Consider the following 20,006-nt stretch of genomic DNA (forward strand, 5'->3'; position numbering starts at 1 on the left):
ACCCCCCTCAACCCACCCCCATCCACCCCCCTCAATCCACCCCCAGCCACCCCTATCCATTCACCCCCTCTATCCACCCCCAATCACCCCATCCATCCACCCCCTCTATCCACCCCCAGCCACCCCCATCCATCCACGCCCCTCTATCCACCCCCAATCACCCCATCCATCCACCCCCATCCAGCCACCCCCCTCTATCCATCCCCAGCCACCCCCCATCCAGCCACCCCCATGTCCATCCATCTGTAGCTGCCCCTTCTGGGGACTGGACAGTGCAGATGGACAGATGCGGGGAGGGCGCGATGCCTGAGAGGCCCAGGCCCTGGGGGGGGGTGATTTACCCTGGGGGAGGCCTGGGGGGCCCAGCCCAGCTCTGCCCATCCCCCGCTGTGGCCGCGCCCCTGCACCCTCAGCGGGGTGGGGGCAGGGGGGTGCCCCATGGGAGCCCCCACCTCAGGGGTATTTCTCCAAGGAGGAAGCGAAGCAGGAAAATACCTGGGTCTGCGGCCGGCTGGGGTTCCTCAGACACTGCACACAGCCATGGGGGGGAGGGTTAAGGGCAGGTATGGAGGAGGGGGAGTGGAGGGAAGATTGGGGGACGGGGGAGGAGAGATCAGGGGTGGGTGGGAGCGAGCGCGGGAGAGAAACGGAGAGGCGGTTAAACCAAGGCAGCTCGGGTGGGGGCCCGTTAAATCCAGTTACTCGTTAGTGGGGGGGGGAACTGCCCCCTCTGCCCCCCCCCTTTCAATGTCCCTGCCCATCTCCCTCTCCCACCCTGGTGAATCACAATGTGCCCCCCCCCAACACGTGCGGTGGGGGCTGGGATATGAGGAGAGAGGGACAGTGATGCAGTGGGGGGGTGAGGGGAGAAGGACCCTGCAGTGATACAGTGGGGGCAGTGATGCAGTGGGGGGGACAGAGATGCAGTGGGTTTCTGTGGGGGAAGGGCCCTGCAGTGGGGGGAGGGGGGGCATGCAGTGATGGGGAGGGGGAAGGGTTCTGCAGTGATGCAATGGGTGGCTGTGGGGGAAGGGCCCTGCAGTGATGCAGTGGGTGGCTGTGGGGGAAGGGCCCTGCAGTGATGCAGTGCGGGGGACAGAGATGCAGTGGGTGGCTGTGGGGGAAGGGCCCTGCAGTGATGCAGTGCGGGGGACAGAGATGCAGTGGGTGGCTGTGGGGGAAGGGCCCTGCAGTGATGCAGTGGGGGGGACAGAGATGCAGTGGGTGGCTGTGGGGGAAGGGCCCTGCAGTGATGCAGTGTGGGAATGGGAGAAGGGCCCTGCGGTGATGCAGTGGGGGGAGGGGGGAAGGGCGCTGCAGTGATGCAGTGTGGGGGTGTCCCAGGTCAGGTACACACCTGACTCTAACACGGGCATCCTCCGTGCTGCCCCCACCCTGGCTGATACCCCCATGGCTGCCCCACCCTCCGCCCCCAGGGGAGGAAAAAACCCTTCAGCCGACAAACTAGAAAGGAGGAAGCCTGTGAAGAGAAAACGTAACATGGACGAGAAAGCAAACGTGATGGGAACAGAACCCCGGAGTCCTGGCTCCCAGCCCCCCCTGCTCTACCCACTAGATCCCACTTCCCTCCCAGAGCCGGGGAGAGAGCTCAGGAGTCCTGGCCCCCAGCCACCGCCACCGCCCCATTCTACCCCTAGCCCCCACTCCCATCAAGTTGCTTCTTCCTGATTCCAGCCGGGCTGTGAGGTCTCTGCTCCTGGTGACCTAGAGGAAAGAGGGGGGTCCCCGTGGCACGGGGGAGGGCAGGTGTGTGCAGCCGTCTCACCTTCCTCCTCCTCGGCCTGCTCAGCCAGTTCCTCTTCTTCAGAGAGAGAGAAAGAAAGAGAGCGAGGGGTTAGTGCTGAGCTGCGCGTTCCCGGGGTCCCATCTCAGGGGGCAGATTGCAAGAGTCGGGGGGGGGGGTCTGGGGGGGAAGGTTTGGGGGAGGGTGTAATGCTGGGCCACAGAAGATTAAACAAATTAGCAGGCTGGGTGACCTGGAAGCAACCCTTGAGGATGTTTCAAAAGGGCACAGCCACGGTGAACAAGGCCATTCCTGGTAGACAGGTATCAGAGCCGTGTTGAGGCGCCTCGAGCCTTTAACCCGTTTGCCAGCACTGTTAGAGACTCAAAGAACAGCTGCTAAATGTGTCTCCGTTTACCGCAAGCTATCGAATTAGCTGGTAGACGCTGCATCCATCCCATTCCTAACCCCTAATGCTCCGTCGCTGGCTTCTAGCGACTTGGAGAGCAAATCTTATCTGCCAGATGGGACGTGTGATGTAATAAGGCCTTGGTCCTCATCTGTCCTCGAAACTCGCAGCTCACCCTTTGGGAACCTTGTCTTTTATTCTTCCTAAGCAGTCTCAGGTTTCGGGATTGAGGATTGGCCCTGAGTGTGTGTTTGGTGGGGGGTGAGGGGGAAGAGCTGAAATATTCATTGACCGGGAAGTGATTGTGTCTCATCCTTTGGGATTAGAAAGAACCTCACCCAGGGCGAAATGGGGTTTTGAATAACCTTTCACTACATTCGACTGGGCTGACTGGATGGGAACCTAAAGGGGACGGCGTTCGGCTTCAGGTTAACCGGCCTGGTGCTGCAGAAGCTGGTTCGTTACTGGCTTGGTCAACCTGATTGTAAACCACCCATTTTTTGGTGGGGGGATCGGCTGCCCTGGTTCTTGCAGTCTGCCCTGAGGGTCACCTTCTCAGTGCAGCCCATCCAGGCAACCGGTCACAGGGGGGAAGGCTTTTTTTGGGGGGTGGGGGGAACCAGGCCTTGCAGGGTCTCCCCAAGGCTGTGATAGCCCCGGCCAGGAAGCCGGTGGCTCCGTCCCTTCCCCTGCGGCCACCTCCTCTGGGGGGAAAAGACAGATGGTCAGAGACAGATGTGGGGTTGGGGGAGCTGGGACCCTCCACCCCGCCTCCCTTCATCCATCCCCCTTCCCCTTCATCCATCACCCCACCCCACACCCTTCCCTCTCCCCCTCATGCTAGGGCCAGACCTAGAGCATATTTGACTTCAGACACAAATTTGATGATTTAAAGGGGAACAGGGGCGGGGTCGTATCCCCCACCCCACCTCTGATTCCATTCAGAAGAACAGCTAAGTCTGTGAAAGAAGAAGGATTCCTGGCCAAGCAGACTTGCCCTTTAAGAAGGCTGGTCCTACAAATACTTGTCTGCAGACAGAAATTGAAACATTAAAGGGGAGTTGGGGGTGGGGCATAGGGAAGCCACTTTGCCATCCTGTTTTAGGGGCTGATAAATCTGCAGAGCCCACAAAAGACTATGTTGGAAGGTGACTTTCCCTTTAAGAGGGCGGGCCCTACCAATAGTTGTCTGCAGACAGAAATTTAAAAATTAAAGGGGAGTTGGAGGGTGATTCTAATAATGATGCCCCTAAATCCAGCCCCACCCAAGGTAGCAGTGGGGCAGCCATAAGGTCAAATAACCAAAAAATAGAGCAATGATTAATAATATCCATACGAAACAGCCTTTAAGGGAAAGTAGCGGGCTGAACGGTGTTGATATTTATTAATAATTTCTGATGGATAGTAATTATTACCCTTCAGTCATTAAATACTAAAATCTGTATGTAGTACATTAGTAAGAATTTATAAGTGATTATGAACATCCATTAGTAAACATTTCAATATAAAATATCTATATAAATTAATAATTTGTATTGATTAGCCATCTGTTGTTAAATATTTGAATATAAAGTATGCAAATAAATGATTAACCAATTATTATTTATAATTATTAACCACCAGTTATTGATATTTAAATATTAAAATGTGTATATAATAAATTGTTAACCATTTCTTATTGGTAACTGTTAACCATCTGCCATTAAATATTTGACTCTTAAAATCTGTATGGAATCATTAAGTTATCAACCATTTATTATTGATAGTAATTACCTCTCCATCATTACATCTTTGAATAGTAAAATATTTAAACAATAATTACATTATTAACCATTATATATCATCATTAACCACCTGTCAGTATCTAAGTAAGCATTAAAATTGTATATAACGATTAAATTACCAACCATTATTGATAATACACCTCTACCTCGATAGAACGCTGTCCTCGGGAGCCAAAAAATCGTACCGCGTTATAGGTGAAACCGCGTTATATCGAACTTGCTTTGATCCACAGGAGTGCGCAGCCCCCTCTGCCCCCCCGCCGAGCACTGCTTTACCACGTTATATCTGAATTTGTGTTATATCGGGTCGCGTTATATCGGGGTAGAGGTGTAATTCTAACCTGCTATCATTAAATATTTTGAATATTCAAATATTTACCTAATAATTATACTCTCTGTTATTGTTCGTAATTATTAGCCAGAATAAATATTATTACAATCTAAACAGGCTAAGTAAATGATTAACCATTTAGTATTGGAAATCATTATGAGCCACCTGTCATTGATTATTTGTCTGTTAACGCAACTACACAATGGTGAAGTTGCTAACCATTATTTCATCCCTGATTGGCTATTAACGGGTTATTAACCACACTAGATTGTGCCGATTGCCCTATTAGGTAAGAAGAGGGTCCTATCGTGGGACAAATCCCTCTATGTCCATTGTAACCCGACCCGATTATCCGGCTTGGCCTAAGAACAAATGGGGGTGAAGCGACTGAGAAGGGAAACTCCTGGCCTGACCCAGCCGAGGGGGTCTGGGCCTCTTCCCTGGCCACCCGTCCCCCCAGGGGCTCGGACGACTCCTGCCCCAGACTGACCCACTGGGGTCTTCTCCTCCTCTGTCATTCCCAGCGGAGCACCCCAGTCATTAATAATGGCTAGTTAACAGCGACCAGGGATTAACTGATTGTGGTGGCGGAAGGGGGGAAGCGTCACGTACCTTCATGCTGCTCCCTGGGGAGAAAAGGAGAGAGAGAGAGAAGCTTGTTGCATATTAGTGTAGCCAGCACCTGGCCTGGGTCCTGACCCATCCAGGGCTGCTGTGTGCCAGGACCCCCCTGCCTTCCCAGGGATAAGATCCATGGGGCAGCCCAACTTAATTCAGTTCCAGGGCGGGGACTGGCTGGCTCAGGGGGGGCAGGGAATGGGGCAAGGGGCCTGTCCCCTCTAGGGGGCGCTGCCTCCCATCCGACCCCAGGGCGGGGACTGGCTGGCTCAGGGGGGCAGGGAATGGGGCACGGGGCCTTTCCCTTCTAGGAGACACTGGCTCCCATCCAGCCCCAGGACGAGGACTGGCTGGTTTGGGGGGGGTTACTTACTCCTCATACTCCACCTCTTCTGCGTCAGACATGATGGTGGCTGATGGGGTTCACCTGGGGGGGCAGAAATAGACACAGATCAGCACTTCGGTGGTGGGGGGAGTTTGGTGGGGTAAGATTTCAGGGCTGGGCTAGCAGGGGGCTGCGGGGCGGGAGTGAGGGGCACCAGCAGGGCTGGGGGAGCCCAGGGCTGGGCTGGCAGGGGCTGCGGGTCGGGAGTGAGGGGCACCGGCAGGGCCGGGGGGAGCCCAGGGCTGGGCTAGCAGGGGCTGCGGGTCGGGAGTGAGGGGCACCGGCAGCACCCCGGGATCAGGGCCGGGGGCTGGGCTGTCCTTGGGGTGGCCTCAGAGCTCGGGGTGCACCGGGGGGGGCACGGGGGGAGCCGGCAGCTGCTGAAAGGTCACAGCTATTTCGGGATCTGGCTGCCATTGTCTCCTGCATTTGTGTCTCTGTGTCTCTAAATAACAATGCGAGCGGGCGGGAAGCCAGGTGCCGGGATCTGCCCTGTGCCAGCCCCCCTCCCTCCCACTCCACCCCCTGCTGTCACTCCTGCGCCAAGCGTCCGGGTCTCAGCCGGGCTGAGAGATGGAGCCGCTCCGCTCCCCGGGGCCTCCGGGGGGCACCGTCCTCTGGCTCCCCCCACCCCCTGGCTTACTGCCAGGCAGGTGTGAGCTCGGGGGCAGGTTCAGGGGTGAATTTGGGGGGCAGGTTGGGGGAGTTCAGGGAGGAGTTTGGGGGGATCAGGGGGAATCGGCGAAGGGTTTGCGGGCCAGGAGTGGATTTTGGGGGGAAGAGTCAGGAGGAGTTTGGGGGGATGGTTCAGGGGGGTTGGGTGGCTTTGGGAGGGAGGATTTGGGGGGTCCTGGGTGACAGAAGTGTTTGGGGGGGCCAGCTGGGAGTTTGGGGGGAAGGTTCTGGGGATCAGGGGTGAGTTTGGGGGGAAGGTTTGGTGGGGCTGGGGGTGGCGCTGTGGGGGTCGGGGCATGACTTTGGGGGAAGGTTATGGGGTGCATTCAGGAGGAAGGACTGGGAGGTCAGGGGTCTATGGCAGTTCTGTATTTCACCACAGATACCCCCCCAGTGGGGGACCCCAGGCGCCCCTGGCCTGTAGCACCCCCCAGGCACCCCCGGCCCTGCAGCGCCCCCAGACTCCCCAGCTCTGCAACCCCCCTGCAGGCCCCCCAGCCCTGGTACCTGGGGATGGGCAGTTGGTTCAAGGCTCCTCACGCTCCACACAGAGTCACTCTCTGCGCTGTCGGGGGGGGGGATTTATTAGGGGGAACTGGACACCAGGCCCCCCCAGCTCCCTCCCACACGATTGGCCGGAGGGTGTGTGACATGCCCGTGATGTCATCGGCAAATTCCTAGGGGGAAAATTCATATTAATAGGACCAGGGGGACATGACCAGACAGATGGATTTTTGGAGGGATGCTGTGAGCTTCCCCACAGCAGTGCCCCCAGCTAGGGACCCCGGCGCTGCAAGCTTCCCCACAGCAGTGCCCCAGCTGGGGACCATGGCACTGTGAGCTTCCCCAGAGCAGTGCCCCAACTGGGGACCCCGGCGCTGCGAGCTTCCCCACAGCAGTGCCCCCAGCCAAGGAGGGCAGGAGGTTGGAGAGAGTGAAAGAATAGACACTGCTGGGTTCTGATTCCATTGTTCCAGAGATGCCTGGGCTGAAATGTCAGGGTAACCTGAGCTTCTGCAGCTGTCAGAGGGGAGATAAACATAGCCGGGGTGGGGGGTTCAGGAGTGAGGGGCACTGGCAGATCTGGGGGGGAGCCCAGGGCTGGTCTGGCAGGGGGCTGCGGGTCGGGAGTGAGGGGCACCGGCAGGGCTGGGGGGAGCCCAGGGCTGGGCTAGCAAGTTGGGGAATTCTGTAGAAAGAATCCAGGCCTCCCAAGCGGAGGTGGGGGGTGGGGGGGGGCTGGGAGCCAGGACTCCTGGGTTCTCTCCCTGGCTCTGGGAGGGGAGTGGGGTCTGGTGGATTAGAGTTTGGGGGGCTGGGCGCTAGGACTCCTGGGTTCTATCCCCAGGTACCTGATCTCACCCCCAGTCCCCGCGCACCTGTCACTGCGGTGGGAACATTTCTCAGCTTTGTTCTATACTGGGAGTAGTGAGCTCACGGGGCTGGCACCGCCTGTGCCATGGGGGCACAGCTGAGGGAGAAGGGAGTCTGCCGGGGGGTGGGGAGGGGAGAGATCAATCCATCCCACAGCCTCCCTGGCCAGCTAGCCATCCCCAGCCACCGAGCTGCCCCCCGCAGCGGCCTGGGAAAGGGCAGCCCACGAAATAAACCCACCACCACATCACACCGCTTTGCCTTCCCCTCCCTGGCCTTGTCTTTCTGCTGTGGGAAGGGGGAAGCCGCCAGTGGGCGAAGTGCCCCAAATCCCCCCTTTCAAGATACACTGGGAAGGCTTGGAGCCGGTTCCTTTGGGCCCATGCCAGGTCACGAGTGAACCGAGCCGCGTCAGGCCTCAGGTGCTGGGAAACGGGGACGCGCCACCTTCGCAAATTAGGAGACGCCGACTGTATTTCCCTGGCTGGTGAGATGTTACCGGACTAGTCGGGGGATGCTCCACCTCTGTTCCCGTGGGTTGACGCCGAGATCAAAGGGGGACATTGGCGGCGAGAGGAACCGGGTGATGGAACCGCCCCGGCGTCGCTAGTTCGATCTGGAGTTTGTGGTAAACGGTCTAGGAACCTTGGAATGGTAAATGGCCTGATGCCAGTTCCCCAAACTTTTCACGTCACCCCCCGCTTTACCCCTGTGCGTAACCCCCCCGCACCCTCCCCAGGAGCTGTGGCCGGGAGCCGGGGCCGGGGCCGGGGCTGGAGCTGCGGCCAAGCCAAGAGCCAGGGGCCGCCGCTGGGAGTTGGGCTGGCGGGGGAGCGCAGCTGGGGGTGGGGCTGGGGCCACGATCAAGGCCCGAGACTGGGGGCGGGGCTGGGGGCGGGGCCTGAGGCTGGGAGTGGGGCTGGGGGCGGGGCCATGGCTGGAGGTGGGGCTGGGGGTGGAGCTGGGACCAGGAGCGGGGCTGCAGTCAGGGCCAGCAGCTGGGTGCAGAGTCGGGAGATGAGACCAGGGTAGGGACGGCTCCAGGCAGGTGCTTGGGGCGGCCACTCCGGAGAGGGGCGGCAGGTCCAGCTGTTCGGCGGCAATTCGGTGGACGGTCCCTCACTCCCGCTCGGAGCGAAGGACCTCCCGCCGAAGTGCCACCGCAGATCACGATCGCGGCTTTTTTTTTTGGCTGCTTGGGGCGGCCAAAACCCTGGAGCCGGCCCTGGACCAGGCCCACAGCTGGGGGCAGGGCCGGAGCAGAGCTGGGGACGGACCGGGGCTGTGTGGTGCTCCCTCCCCGCCCCCCATTGGGGCTGGCCCGGGCCTCGCCGCATGCCCCCAAACATTCCTCCACGCCCCCCACTGCCTCGATGCAGCTAATTCCCTGTGTCTCCCCAGGAAACAGAATTGACTTCACGGCCACAGTGGAGGTCTCGAGTCGCCGGACCGAGGTCTCCCGCGCTGGTGGGGACCCCCCCCCCACGCCAGCTCTCATGGGGGAATCCACACAGACATGCCCTACGGGCGCCCGATCGCATTCTCACCCGTGCAGCTCAGTCCGAAACAGCTTCTGGTGACACATCGGCTCCTCGCCTGGCCGACGAACCCGCCCTAAAATCTCCCCAGACCCGTGTGGCTAACGAGCCTTTCACCAGGACGCTCTCTCGCACCGTTTCCTCCTCAGGACATCTCCAAAGAATGGGCTGGAAGCAGGTAGTTGGGGAAGAACTGAAATATTCACCGACCGGGCGGGGAACGTGTCCGACCTCTCGGGATTGGTAGAACTTTTTACTTAGGTGCGGAGTTTTATTTTTCCCCGGGGGTGCTCTGCCCCAAGGCCCCGCCCCCCTTTTGCCCCCCCAAGGCCCTGCCCCCACTCCGCCCCTGCCCCGAGACCCCGTCCTTTCCCCACCTCTTCCTGCCTCTGCTCCGCCCCCTCCCTGAGGCCGCTGCCCGCCCGCTGCTCGCTGCTCTCCACCCTCCCACAAGCGCCTCCCCCAGCCACTGCAGTTTCACCTTTTGCCCACCAGAGGGCGCTGTGGGGATAGTACAAAGCAGCAGCTCCTGGCCAGCTAGGGAAGACAAAGAGCCAGCCTTCTTTGCAATGCCTGTCAGGCCAGGTCAGGAGACGGGGGCTATGGGGAGATAGACAGCGTGGGCATCTGGGGGGGTCAGACAGGGGCTCATAAGGGGTAGTGGGGGAGGACAGACTGGGGCAGGGACTGAATGGGAGTGGAGGCGCAGGGCTAAAGGGGGGAGGGAGGTGCAGGGCCACATGGTGATGGGGGAGGAGTTCAGAGCTACATAGGGACAGAGGGTGGCTGAGTGTAGGCACAGAGACACATGGGGACAGGGGGCACAGGGACACATAGGGACAGGGTGGCTGGGTGGGGGCACAGAGACATATGGGGACAAGGGGAGGGGGTAGAGGGACACATAGGGATGGGGGGAGAGGGTGCAGAGCTACGTGGGGATGGGGGGAGTGGGTGTCTGAGTGGAGGCGGAGGGACACATGTGGACAGAGGATGCAAGGACACATGGGGGTGCTGGAACACACGGGGACAGGGGCAGATGTGCCTGACTGAATGGGAGAGTTTGGGGTCAGCCAGGGTCTGCATGGGGGAAGCTCCCTAACAATCCCTCCCCACCCACCCCCAAAAAAACCTGTTCCATACTTTTCCCTCCCATACCCAACAAAGCTTCAAGTTCACACCCAGGTTCCTTCCTAGCAATTTACTTCCCTCTCCCTCAGCTCCTCCGTTACCCCTGACTGCCCCCAGCCTTTGCGCTGCTTCTGAGGGGTGCGGGAAATATGGTTCTGAATTATTTCTCTGAGTTCGGTATTAATATATACAGTAAGGAAACTATTTGTCAAAAAAAAACATTTCCTGAATCTTTTTTGTTATCTGTATTGTTACAGTTGTACTTGCTGACAGGTATTTTGAAATAAATGACCAAAAAATAATTGAAGGTAGTGTGATTATCTTGTGTTATTTTGACAAATAAAATATGCAGAATTTTGTAGAATCTTAAAATATTGTGCTCAGAATTTTCAATTTTTTGGCGCAGAATTCCCCCAGGAGTAAAACTCTCAACCCTTTTAAACTGGGTAACATCTAGATTAAGCAGTTGTTCTCACCCCACTGGCTATTGCTGTTCATAGGACACAGATGTTGCAGTCTTCAGCCTTCTGAGTGTCCTTGTTGCCTGCAGCATAAGTGGGGGAGGAGATAAGGCAAAACATGGGGCCCCCGCGCTCTATTTTATACCCTCAGTCCATGTGCTTGGAGAACACAAGTCCAGGCATGTCTGGGGGGGCCTTGCTGAGTCCCCCAGCAACACCCTGGTATGTCTCCTGTGAGTGAGTCATTGAATTGTAACTCCCGTGCAGGACAATGGCTGGTGATGTTGTCACGGAGTCCCCGGGCGATGCTCTGGAACTGCTCCCTACGAAGCCAGTCAGGACTCTGGTGAAGTCTCCTCTTTGTGAGCAGACTGTCTCCGGGCAAGAAGCTCACACAGCTTTGACCTTCCTGGGTCTGACCCCGGAGCATTCAGCATCCCCGTCCCCTCGTGCGCCTCCTGCAGCGAGTCCGCCTAGGCAGGGTCCTGGGGAAGCCAGAGGGTCCTGCACCCCAACTCTGCAGTTAGACGTGACTCTCAGCCAGCCGGGAAAACAGAAGGTTTATTAGACGATAGGAACACGGGATAAAACAGAGCTTGTGGGTACAGAAAACAGGACCCTTGAGTCAGGTCCATCTTGTAGCCCAGGAGGCCAGAACCCCCCCTGACTCCCTCCATTTCCCCAGCCAGCTCCAAACTGAAACTCTCCAGCCCCTCCTCTGGCCTTTGTCTCTTTCCGGGGCCAGGAGGTCACCTGATCTCTTTGTCCTCCAACACCTTCAGTTGGCACCTTGCAGGGGAGGAGCCCAGGCAATCAGTTACCAGGAGACAGGGCGTCGGCCATTCTCTGAGCAGACAGCATCACACCTGCCCTCTAAGGCTCTGCAACAATCACACCCCCTTATTCCACCACCTAGATATCTAAGAACTGCATAAGGGAAACTGAGGCACCCACACAGTATTCAGAGAAAACATTAAGAACATTCCCACTTTGTCACAGATGTCTCTTCAGCGGGTTGGTTACCTCCCTTGTCAGTGTCTCTGGAGAGCTCGTATCTGGGCACCTCCCACACCCACCAGTGACAACCCGACAACACAGTCTCATTAACGATGTACATATGTAGCTAGAACAGCGACTTTCAGCAGCGCATAACCTGTCCCACGATACGTCACACGGCCAGCTTTATATGCAAGATCACAATTCTATATAAATGAGGAATATGGGGGTTACAGGACGCTCCCCCAAGGTATAAAATGCCACAGTGGGAGCCCAGGCAGGGGCGCCATTTAGGTGGGGCGGGAATGGCTCTAGTCCCCCCACCAGGTTTCGAAATGGAGGTCTACTCCCCCTAGCCCCCCCCTGATGGCGCTTTTAACTGCAACACAGCAATGCCTTTCATCTCTTGTGATACGGGACAAGTTCCCAAGCTGGGAGCAGCCCAGCCTTTGGGGCAGGGGGTTTGTTTACGAACAGAGCTCGGTGATTAAGATAACAACAAGCGTAAAGTAAATTAGGGATCCTTAGATGCTCCTGAAAGCATTGGCAGGCGCACCAGTTAAAAGATTGGAAACAAAGGGTAGGAATGAATGGAGAGAGGTAAATAAAGGTGTCCCCAGGGATTGGGCCCAGTCGTATTCAACGCATTCATAAATGATGTGGAAAAAGGGGTAAACAATGAGGTGGCAAAATTTGCAGGTCATACAAAACTACTCAAGTATCAGGGGGTCGCAGTGTTAGTCTGTATCCAGAAAAACAAGGAGGAGTCCAGTGGCACCTTAAAGACTGACAGATTTATTTGGGCATAAGCTTCCGTGGGTAAAAAACCACTTTTCGAATGCAGGGAGTGAAAGTGACAGATGCAGGCATTATATACTGACACATGGAGAGAAGGGAGTTACTTCGCAAGTGGAGAACCAGTGTTGACAAGGCCAATTCGATCAGGGTGGATCTGAAGTGTTTTCGTTCAAGTATAGTGACTTTTAAATCTGTTATAGAATATCCAGGGAGATTGAAGTGTTCACTTACTGGCTTTTGTATGTTACCATTCCTGATGTCCGATTTGTGTCCATTTATTCTTTTACGTAGGAACTGTCCGGTTTGGCCAATGTACATGGCAGAGGGGCATTGCTGGCACATGATGGCATAGATCACATTAGTAGATGTGCAGGTGAATGAGCCCTTGATGGTGTGGCTGATGTGGTTGGGTCCTCTGATGGTGTCGCTAGAGTAGATATGGGGACAGAGTAGGCAACGAGGTTTGCTACAGGGATTGGTTCCTGGGTTAGTGTTTTTGGTGTGTGGTGTGTAGTTGCTGGTGAGTATTTGCTTCAGGTTGGGGGGCTGTCTGTAAGGCTAGGTCTGCACTACCCGCCTGAATCGGCGGGTAGAAATCGACCTCTCGGGGATCGATTTATCCCTGAATCGACGCTCTTACTCCACCAGCGGAGGTGGGAGTAAGCGCCGTCGACGGGAAGCCGCAGAGGTCGATTTCGCTGCCGTCCCTACAGCGGGATAAGTCGGCTGCGATACGCCGAATTCAGCTACGCTATTCGCGTAGCTGAATTTGTGTATCTTAAATCGACTCCCCCCTGTAGTGAAGACCTGCCCTAAGCGAGGACTGGCCTGCCTCCCAAGATCTGTGAGAGTGAGGGATCGTTTTCCAGGATAGGTTGTAGATCATTGATGATGCGCTGGAGAGGTTTTAGCTGGGGGCTGTACGTGATGGCCAGTGGCATTCTGTTATTGTCCTTGTTGGGCCTGTCCTGTAGTAGGTGATTTCTGGGTACCCGTCTTGCTCAGTCAATCTGTTTTTTCACTCCCCCAGGTGGGAATTGCAGTTGTAAGAATTCTTGATAAAGATCTTGTAGGTGTTTGTCTCTATCTGAGGGATCGGAGCAAATGCGGTTGTATCTTAGGGCTCAGCGGTAGACAATGGATCGGGAGATGTGTGCTGGATGGAAGCTGGAGGCATGGAGTAAGTATAGCCATGTGAAGCCCTGGAAGATTTGTGTTCAGAAAAGGGGCTAAGCTTTAGAAAGAAAGCTACAGACCAAGAACGGAGAGAGCTGTTAATGGCCAGTGATCGGGAGGCAGGAGCACAGCCCCTACCTGATGCGACGGAAGCTGCGGAAGCAACTGGAATGCAAAAGGCAGCATGTGAACTGCAAGGGGAGCATGAACAGAAACCAGCAAACCTTCGATGGCTGCGAAAGCAAAGGGTCCCTGCTGAGGGAAGGGGTCACCAGCTGCGACAAGAAACTGCCAGAATTCAGCTCGAAGTCAAAAACGCGACCGAGAAACTGTATCCGCTGGAAAGTTCCGTTTCTACCAATGCTGGTAGGTGACATTGCTCTGAGCAGTTTTCTGTATTGAACCCCTTGTGCTCTCCCGCTCCAGGGGGAGGGGGACTCTAACCTGGGGGGAAATGGCTGTTTGTCTGTGTGTCGAGCTGCAGACTCCTCTGCCCCTGGAACTGCCCGCCACAGTCCCCAGGGGGACCCCGTTACTGCAACGGCCCTTCTCGCTGGTCACACACTCCCCAGGGCTAAGCATAGCTTCTCCGCCCCCCCGAAACCGCTCCTCTCCGAGCCTTCAGCGCGCCTGGTCCTTGTCAGTCCCTCTTCGTTTTACTGCTCCCCAGTCACTTACTGCAGGAAGCTCCATCCACGGGGTGCAGTAGATCCCACCGCTACCACCAGTTGTCACGGAGTGTGGGGGAACCAGGGCCCTGCACCCCCCACTTCCTGTGATTCACCATGACTCTCAGCCAGCCAGTAACACAGAAGGTTTATTAGACGACAGGAACACAGTCTGAAACAGAGCTTGTAGGTACAGAAAACAGGACCCCTCAGTCAGGTCCATCTTGGGGGGCAGGGAGTTTAGACCACAGCCCTGGGACTCTCTCCGTTTCCCCAGCCAGTTCCAAACTGACAAACCCCTCCAGCTGTCTTCTCCAGCCACCCCCCGGCTCCTCCTCCAGCCTTTGTCCAGTTTCCTGGGCAGGTGTCACCTGTACCCAACCCCCTCCTGGCTCAGGTTACAGGCTCAGGTATTCCCTCAAGTGAAGTCATCCCCTGCTTTCCCATCTCCAATTCACCCCTTGCTATCCCATCCCCCATGCAGACAGTCCCAGTACAACTCCCCTTCCACATCCCCAGGTCAGTCCTCCCCACTCCCTGCTCCATCACACAGTGCAAGAAAGCAGTTTGTCTGTGCATGACGTTTCTGAACGTCTGTCTAACGTCTCAGAAGTGAATCGGGAATTAGCTCAAGCACAGAAAGATCCCATTGGTCAGGAAAATGTTTCTCAGGAGCAGATTAAAGTGGATGGTCGGGTGGAAGCCCTAACGGAGGAAGAAAAGGGTGGATTTTTGATGGGTGATGGATTGTTGGCTCGTACAGCTTGTAAAAGTGAACCTGAAAAAGGTAACTGTGATTTGCTGGAAGTAGGGCAGTGTGGTGAGAAGAGCAGCAGTTTATCTATTGGGAGTGGCAATGTTCCTGGTAAGGAAAGTTTGGAGGAGTCTAGGCAGCCTTGTGAGCTGATGGCTTTGTCTAGTCAGCAGTTTGGGAAGGCCGGGATAGTGGAAGATGTTGTCACGGAGTATTGGGGGACTCAGGGCCCTGCACCCCCGGCTTCCTGCGATTCACCATGACTCTCAGCCAGCCAGTAAAGCAGAAGGTTTATTTGGATGACAGGAATACAGTCCAAGACAGGTCTTGCAGGCACAGACAACAGGGCCCCCACCTCAGTTAGGTCCAGCTTGGGGTCCCAGGGCATGCCAGCCCACCCCCCTTGGGGGGTCAGAGCCATCTCTGCCTCCCAGCCATCTCTCCAGCCTGCTTCCCGCACTCTGCTTTCAGCGACCCCTCCCACAGCCTTTTGTTCAGTTTCCCGGGCCCCGGAGTCCCCTGACCTCCAACCCCCTCCTGGGTTCTCATGTTACAAGCTCAGGTATGTTCCCTCGGGCCGACTCCCATCCTCCGATGCAGACCATCCTAGTCACACTCCCCTGTCAGCATTCCCACACCCCAGCAAGAACAGTCCCAGTTCGTCACAGCAGCCTTGTGAGCTGATGGCTTTGTCTAGTCAGCAGTTTGGGAAGGCCGGGATAGTGGAAGATGAGTGTCCCTAGACCTTACCTGTGTGGAGAATTGTGACAGTGAAGGAAATGTGCCCGTGTCCGTTAGGGATATTGACTTGCCTATGGAGAGAGCTACCCCAGCCTCCAAGCAGTTGTCTGTGAACGGCCCTGTGTGCTGGGACAAGGGAAAGGAGATCCCAAGCTGTATGTCTGGTAAAGGAGAATGTGTCTCCGGCTCTTCTTTGTGGAGCAGACAGACGGTGCCTTTCAGCCTGTGACGGTTGAAAATAGTGCAGTTATCTCAGAGTTGATTCTGGATTCAACTAAAGCCCAGGAAGGGAATGGTCCGGAGTTTGTGTCTGCTGGGGAGACTGGCTCTGTAACTCAGTTGCATCCAGTTAGTGTCTATGCAAAATCCCAGAGACCAGACAATTCTGGTGCTTGTATTTTGCCTGTTGCGAATGTGCGGCTGGAAAGGGATGTAGCAACGCTGCGTGATCAGGGCGATATCTTAGCCAGGGCACAAGGAGAGCATGAAGGTGATTTAATTGTGTTACCGACTGCCAGTTTGAAAACTTGTAGCAAGAAGGAAAAGATTCCTGAGCTGGTGTGTGGTGAAAGGAAGGAGAACGCTTCTGACCTTTTATCTAGTGCAGGGGTTTCAAACTCAAATGAGCACGAGGGCCACATGAGGACTAGTACATTGGCCCAAGGGCCGCATTTACTGACACCTCCCGCTGCCGCCCTCAGCCCCGACCCCACTCCACCCTTTCCATGAGGCCCCACCCCCTGCCCCGCCTCTTCCCACCCCTTCCCTGCCCCCATTCCAACCTCTTCCCTGAAATCCCCACCCCAACTCTGCCCCCTCCCTGCCCTCAGGGGTGTGGCGGGGGCTCAGGGCAGGGAGTTGGGGTGTAGGGTGCAGAAGGGGTGAGGGGTGTGGCAGGGGGTCAGGGTGCGGCAGGGGGCTCAGGGCAGTGGGTCGGGGTGCAGGAGGGGTGCGGCAGGGGGCTCAGGGCAGGGGGTTGGGGTGCAGGAGGGGTGCAGCAGGGGGCTCAGGGCAGTGGGTTGGGGTGCAGGAGGGGGGCGGGGGGCGGCAGGGGGCTCAGGGCAGTTGGTTGGGGTGCAGGAGGGGTGTGGGGTGCGGCAGAGGGTTGGGGTGCAGGAGGGGTGCGGCAGGGGGCTCAGGGCAGGGGGTTCGGCTGCAGGAAGGGTTCAGGGGGTGGGCTCCGGCCCGACACGCACCGGGGGAAGGGCAGGCTCCCTGCCTGCCTGCCTGCCCTGACCCCGCACCGCTCCGGGAAGCCGACGGAACCTGGGGAAGGAGGGGCGCAGGGGTGTGTGTGGCTGTTGCTTCAGGCACTGCCCCCAGCAGCTCCCATTGGCCGCGGCTCCCCATTCGCTCCCGGTGCACGTCCGGCCGGAGCCGCTCTAGGTAAACGCTGGGGGAGGGCGGGGAGGGGCCGCGAGGAGCTCGCGGGCCGCAGAAAATAACCCCACGGGTCGCATGCGGCCCCCGGGCCACCTGTTTGAGACCCCTGATCTACTGAGTCTATGAGTTTGCCTGAAAGGGGGTTGGGTAGGAACCCACCCGATGGGCCAGAGGTGATCCTGGATGTGAGTGAAACTCAGAAGTTGGTAGTGGAGCCAGGTCAAGGTGAATTGGTGCTTAGAACGATGCCCGAAGAGAAAAATGTTCAGGCAAGTCTTTGCAAGCAGTTTGCTGCAACTGAAGGGTGTGAAAGTGATTTAATCAAGAAAGTTTCAGTTCCTACCAGCCAGAAATGTTCTGGTGTGAAGGGATCCACTGACTTTCCTTTCGAAAGATCCACTGTGGATAGTTTTGAGAAGGTCTCAGAGAGAGTAAAAGCGGTTACAGGATTTAAACAGCCCTATGACCAACTGGCTGGGTTTGGCCAGCTTGTTGGGGAGACAATGGTGTTGAGAGAGGAATGTCTCCATGTTGATTCTGTGAGTGAACTGTCTGTGTCTCGGGTTCAAAGGGTAGACTGGGTAGCTGAGCGGGCAGAGCAGAACAGCTGTGTAGTTAATCTCTCGAGAATGCAGGGGAGGGCAGGTATACGCTCATCTCTAGACACTTGGGATATAACTTGTGGTCTCTCAGGGGACTTAACACCTGATTCCAGGTGGCAGCAGTGCTTGGTAAGGGAAGGACCACAGAGTCTAGCTTGTTAGTGAAAATGGACAGTATCTCTTTAAGACAGAGCCCAGCCTTGGAATTGGTATCAGTTAAGGAGCTGAAAACTTGTGAATTGCCTCCTGTCTGTGGTAATGCAAATTACCCAGCTGGCAGGGAGCAGACAGACTGGCCAATAGCTGTTAGCCCAGACAGCCCATCCCATCTTCCAGTGAATTCTCTTGCGCAAGAAAAATCCGGGTTTGATCCTTCAGGACAAGGGGAAAGAGAGAACTTCCTTTTGCAAAGGGAAGCCACAGGGTAACCCAAAAATGCCCAAACCCCAATGGTAGTGGGCCAAAGGTGTGGCATGACAAACACGATTGTAGATGGACACTTGCAATGGATTTGTTGTTGTTGCTAGAGGTGATTTTTGTAACTGATGTGTTGCTATTACCCACAACTGTACAAATGTACAGCGGGCCTAATCTTTTGGAAAATCCCTTAAACATGTTGAAAGTGATACATAAAAACACACTTTATGTTAAAAGGCCTTGAAATTTTATGAGTCAACAGTGTGCCCTTGTTGCCAAGAAAGCTAACGGCATTTTGGGCTGGATAAGTAGGGGCATTGCCAGCAGATCAAGGGACGTGATCGTTCCCCTCTATTCGGCATTGGTGAGGCCTCATTTGGAGTACTGCGTCCAGTTTCGGGCCCCACACTACAAGAAGGATGTGGAAAAATTGGAGAGAGTCCAGCGGAGGGCAACAAAAATGATCAGGGGGCTGGAGCACATGACTTATGAGGAGAGGCTGAGGGAACTGGGATTGTTTAGTCTGCAGAAGAGAAGAATGAGGGGGGATTTGATAGCTGCCTTCAACTACCTGAAGGGGGGTTCCAAAGAGGATGGATCTAGACTGTTCTCAGTGGTGGCAGATGACAGAACAAGGAGTAATGGTCTCAAGTTGCAGTGGGGGAGGTCTAGGTTGGATATTAGGAAACACTATTTCACTAGGAGGGTGGTGAAGCAATGGAAGGGGCTACATAGGGAGGTGGTGGAATCTCCTTCCTTAGAGGTTTTTAAGGTCAGGCTTGACAAAGCCCTGGCTGGGATGATTTAGTTGGGAATTGGTCCTGCTTTGAGCAGGGGGTTGGACTAGATGATCTCCTGAGGTCCCTTCCAACCCTGATATTCTATGATTCTAATGCTAATGTTGCACTGTTAATGCCCGTAAACAGTCTTGGAACTTTCCAAAGGAAAAAAGACATTCCAAACCCAATGTGCGGTATGAAAAGGGAAACTGAGGCACACAACCATATTTCTTTCACGGCTAAATGCCAAGATTCCTGTACTATGGACAACATTAATATCTACATTGTCTTGAGGTTTATTGGGTTCCAAACATTTGCAAGAGGTTGTATGGATAAAGTAGCTATGTTCTTTAGCTCTTGGCAAGATCACAAGAGACACACAGGAACCATGCAGCAAGAGCAGATCCAATCCACTATTGTGCTAACCAACTTTTATCTTGAGTTTGTAAAGAGATTCAATCATGTTATTTAACATGACTTTGATAAACCATTTCTGTTATACATGGATACGGCTTCGAACCCCGTACTAGCTGTAGTGAGACAGAACCCAGGCTGGGGAGCTCTTGGGATGCAGGCAGTGATGTTTGTGTCATCCTTCCTGCATCCATTTTGCATTGGGGGATTTCTGGCGGGACCCAACTGAGAGTGCCAATTCAGGACAAATTGCTTAAACAGGGCAGCTACAGCCCCAGGCTGGAGTTTTTCCACCTCTAAGGCAAACCAAACCAGCCAGACAAAGAGGACTTTGGTCTCAGCCCACTGGCTAACCACAAGTCACACAAGCAATTCCCTTAGACACTGCAGTTTCCCAGTATCACCACCAGTGACACTCGTTATGGGGACGAATGGTTATGAAAACCAATACCCCAGTAAAGGAAAAAAGGTTCTCCCAATCCCAAAGGACCAAACCCCAGACCCAGGTCAATATACAAATCAGATCTTGCCCACAAATCACGCTGTTGCCAATCCTTTAAAATCTAAAGGTTTATTCATAAAAGGAAAAAAATATAGATGAGAGTTAAAATTGGTTAAATGGAATCAATTACATACATTAATGGCAAAGTTCTTAGTTCCGGCTTGTAGCAGGGATAGAATAAACTGCAGGTTTAAATCAAGTCTCTGGGGTACATCCCCATGCTCGCACCTGTATCTTTTTCCTTTTATGAATAAACCTTTAGATTCTAAAGGATTGGCAACAACATGATTTGTGGGTAAGATCTGACTTGTACATTGACCTGGGTCTGG

At 55.2% G+C, this 20,006-nt stretch overlaps 1 long non-coding RNA gene across 1 annotated transcript; it reads right to left on the reverse strand.

Annotated features, from left to right (window-relative positions):
* Positions 1 to 247: 247 nt before the first annotated feature.
* Positions 248 to 6,552, reverse strand: LOC117888781. Its single transcript, XR_004648369.1, has 5 exons — positions 6,454 to 6,552; positions 5,260 to 5,313; positions 4,881 to 4,894; positions 1,787 to 1,822; positions 248 to 528 (listed from the first exon to the last, which is right to left on the reverse strand). It is a non-coding gene; the product is annotated as an uncharacterized LOC117888781 (long non-coding RNA).
* Positions 6,553 to 20,006: the final 13,454 nt, after the last annotated feature.

The sequence above is a fragment of the Trachemys scripta genome, chromosome 16 (genome assembly GCF_013100865.1).
Source record: "Trachemys scripta elegans isolate TJP31775 chromosome 16, CAS_Tse_1.0, whole genome shotgun sequence".
Taxonomy (NCBI): domain Eukaryota; kingdom Metazoa; phylum Chordata; order Testudines; family Emydidae; genus Trachemys; species Trachemys scripta.